Source organism: Trichechus manatus, unplaced genomic scaffold, assembly GCF_000243295.1.
Source record: "Trichechus manatus latirostris isolate Lorelei unplaced genomic scaffold, TriManLat1.0 scaffold00009, whole genome shotgun sequence".
Lineage (NCBI taxonomy): Eukaryota > Metazoa > Chordata > Mammalia > Sirenia > Trichechidae > Trichechus > Trichechus manatus.
Window position 1 is genome coordinate 23,025,012 of NW_004443945.1, and position 4,316 is coordinate 23,029,327.

At 40.8% G+C, this 4,316-nt stretch overlaps 1 pseudogene; it reads left to right on the plus strand.

The window, feature by feature from the left end:
* LOC101360728 (pre-mRNA-splicing factor ISY1 homolog pseudogene) overlaps positions 1-3,109 on the plus strand; it is a 6,762-nt pseudogene extending 3,653 nt beyond the window's left edge.
* The last annotated feature ends 1,207 nt before the right edge of the window (positions 3,110-4,316 follow it).

Genomic DNA, 4,316 nt, shown 5'->3' on the forward strand with positions numbered 1-4,316 from the left:
TATCCATCTGCAAAAAACTGAAACAAGACCCATACCTCACACCATGCACAAAAACTAACTCAAAATGGATCAAAGACCTAAATATAAAATTGAAAATGATAAAGATCATGGAAGAAAAAATAGGGACAATGCTGGGAGCCCTAACACATGGCATAAACACAATACAAACCATAAGTAACAACGCACAAGCACAAGAAAAGAGACTAGATAATTGGGAGCTCCTAAAAATCAAACACTTACACTCACCAAAAGACTTCATCAAAAGAGTAAAAAGACAACCTACAGACTGGGAAAAAAAATTGGCTACAACAAATCCGATCAGCATCTAATCTCTAAAATCTACAGGATACTGCAAAACCTCGACAACAAAAAGACAAACCCAATTAAAAAATGGGCAAAGGATATGAACAGGCACTTTGCCAAAGAAGATATTCAGGCGGCCAACAGACACATGAAGAAATGCTCACAACGATTAGCCATTAGAGAAATGCAGATCAAAACTTCAATGAGATATCGTCTCACCCCAACGAGGCTAGCATTAATCCAAAAAACACAAAATAATAAATACTGGAGAGGTTGTGGAGAGACTGGAACTTATACACTGTTGGTGGGAATGTAAAATGGTACAACCACTTTGGAAATCGGTTTGATGCTTCCTTAAAAAGCTAGAAATAGATGTACCATACGATCCAGCTATCCCACTCCTTGGAATATATCCTAGAGAAATAAGAGCCATCACACGAATAGATATATACACACCCATGTTCATCACAGCACTGTTCACAATAGCAAAAAGATGGAAACAACCTAGGTGCCCATCAACAGATGAATGGATAAACAAATTATAGTATATCCATACAATGGAATACTATGCAATGATAAAGAACAGTGATGAAGCCGTGAAACATCTTATAACACAGAGGAAGCTGGAGGTCATTATGCTGAGTGAATTTAGTCAATCACAGAAGGACAAATATTGTAGAAGACCACTATTATAAGAATTCAAGAAAAGGTTTAAACACAGAAGAAAACATTGTTTGATGGTTACGGGGCGGGGGGTTATTTACTGACTAGATAGTAGATAAGAATTATCTTAGGTGAAAGGAAGGACAGCACTTACTACAGGGGAAGTGAGCACAACTGGACTAAACCAAAGCTAAGAAGGTTCCTGAATACAACAAACACTTTGAGGGATAGAGTAGCAGGGGTAGGGGTCTGGGGACCATGCTTTCAGGGGACATTGAGGTCAGTAGGCATAACAAAGCTTATTAAGAAAATGTTCTGCATCCTACTTTGGTGAGTGGTGTCTGAGGTCTTAAATGCTTGTAGGGGGTCAGCTAAGATGCATCAGTTGGTCACAACCACCTGGAGTAAAGCAGAATGAAGAACACCAAAGAGACAAGGGAAGTATTAGCCCAAGAGACAGAAAGGGTCACATAAACCAGACACTTCATCAACCTGAGACCAGAACCAGATGGTGGCCAGCTACCACCAATGACCACCCTAACAGGGAACACAACAGAGTCCCGGATGGAGCAGGAGAATTGTGAGGTGCAGAACTCAAATTCTAGTAAGAAAATCAGACTTAATGGTCTGACTGAGACTGGAGGTACCCCAGAAAGCATGGCCCCTGGATTCTCTATCAGCCCAGAACTAAAATAATTTCCGAGGCCAACTCTTCAGACAGGGATTGGACTGGACTGTGGGACATAAAGTGATAGTCGTGAGGAGTGTGCCTCTTAGCTCAAGTAGATACAAGACACTAAATGGGCAGCTTCTGTCCAGAGGTGAGATGGGAAGGCAGAGAGTGTTAGGAGCTGGTTGAATGGACATGGGGAATCAGGGGTGGAAAGGAGGAGAGTCCTGTCACAGTATGGGGAGAGCAATTAGAGTCACATAACAATGTTTGTATAAATTTTCGTATGGGAAAAAAGAAAAAGAAAAAAGAAATCAAAAGACAAATTGTATCAGGCAATTCTGCTGCAAAAGACCCCCTTTTAAGTGCTAAAAAGCAAAGATGGCACCTTGAAGACTAAGGTGCACCAGTCCCGAGCCATTGTGTTTTCAACTGCCTCATAGCATACAAAAGCTGGACAATGGATAAGGAAGACCGAAGGATTGATGCCTTTGAATTGTGGTGTTGGTGAAGAATACTGAATATACCATAGACTGCCAAAAGAACAAATAAATCTGTCTTGGAAGAAATACAACCAGAATGTTCCTTAGAAGCAAGGATGGCGAGATTATGTCTCTCATACCTTGGACATGTTATCCGGAGGGATCAGTCTTTGGAGAATGACATCATGTTTGGTAAAGTAGAGGGTCAGCAAGATGGATTGACACAGTGGCTGCAATAACGGGCTCAAGCATAACAGTGATTGTGAGGACCAGGCAGTGTTTCATTCTGTTGTACATGGGGTTGCTATGATTAAGAACTGACTCGACAGCACTTAACAACAACAACACAGGGCTATTTGAAAAATAACCTCTTCCTCCTCCAAGAAAGATATGAGCTGAGCTCACAAAGGCAATTGATTTCAAGTACTATAGTTACTTAGATGAAGATGATGTTGTTATTGTGCCTTTGGAACAGGAATATGAAAAGAAATTCAGGGCTGAATTGGTGGAACAGTGGAAAACTGAGACAGAGTCCTGGCTGGCAAGAAGAGGAGGAGGAGGAGAAGAAGGAAGAGATCAACATCCATGCTGTCAACAAGGAAAGTTTGATGAGGAAGGTGGCCAGGAGAAAAGAGGTGAAGATGGGCAACAGAAATTCATCACTCATGTCCCAGTACCATTACAGCAAGACACTGAGGAGGTGCTTATAAGAAGGAAAAAGATGGAACTCCTTCAGAAGTATGCGAGTGAGACCCTAAAGGTCCAGGGCAAAAAATCCAAATGGCTCCTAGAATATCAGGGCCCAGCAAGGTGCATGTTGGGGTCTGGGAAATCTTTCAGGAGTTCTTCCATCCCCTACTGGCTCCATGTGTTAACCTATAGGACCACTGCCTGTTCTGCCCTTCTGGAACTTCAGGCAGGCAGGGAGGAAGCACGCTTCTTTACCCTTCCGTCTTCTTTCACCTTTTCCTCACCTCATGTGCCACCCTGAGGATAGGGGTCTGGCCCTTGCCTCCTCCCTGGCAGATGTCTAGATGCTGAACACATCAGCCACTGTCTTTGTTCAAATATTTTACAACTGTATGAGTCTATTTATTTTTGTTTTAGAGTGTGTAAACCAGCTTGCTAACTGGTTGCCTGTAAGCGTTTTACTTAGCCTTGTACTGTGATTTGGGGAGGGGAGAATCAATTCGTGGCCAATATTTAAAAATGCAATTTCTCTGAAAAAGACATTTATAACTTCTCTTGAAATAGAGAAGATATTCCACCCTTGCCCCCACAGCCCCACTTGTTAGCAGTCATCTTGTGGAATCTTTATGATTTTCTATGTATCAGATCATATTATCTGTGAATAGGGACAGTTTTACTTCTTACTTACCGATTTGGGTGCCCTTTGTTTCTTTTTCTTGCCTTATTGTGTTAGCTAGGACTTCCAGCACAATGTTGAATAAGAAGGGTAATAAAGGACATCCTTGCTTGGTTCCCATTCTCAAGGGAAATGCTTTCAGTCTCTCTCCATTGAGAATAATGTTGGCTGTCAGTTTTGTGTAAATATCTTTTATTATGTCAAGGAATTTGCCTTCTATTATTATTTTATGAGTTTTTATCAGGAATGAGTGTTGGACTTTATCAAATGCCTTTTCAGCATGGATTAGGATGACTGTGTGTTTTTTTTCCAATGCACATGGAACATTCTCCAGAATAGACCACATTTTAGGCCACAAAGCAAGTCTTAACAAAATCCAAAACACTGAAATTATACAACACATTTTCTCTGATCACAATGTCATAAAAATAGAAATAAATAACAGGAATAGCAAGGGGGAAAAAATCAAGCACATGCTAACTGAATAACACCTTGCTTAAAAACCACTGGGTAATAGAAGAAATCAAAGATGGAATCCAGAGCTGCCCCCTTGGACCACCTGTGTTCTCAGTCCCTCAGGGCTCCACTGCTCCTGCCTTGCTCATTCCTGCCTGGGGGGAGGACTTTGAGTTTACTACTTCTATTTTATAACTTGTTGTGCAAGTGCTATATTCAATAAAGATTTTTATATGGCAGGAAAAAAAAAAGTACAACAAAATTACAGCAGTAAACTTATATCTATTGATAAGTATGCTGAATGTAAATGGATTAAATGCACCAGGAAAGAGACAGAGAATGGCAGAATGGATTAAAAAAAAATATATGCTGTCTA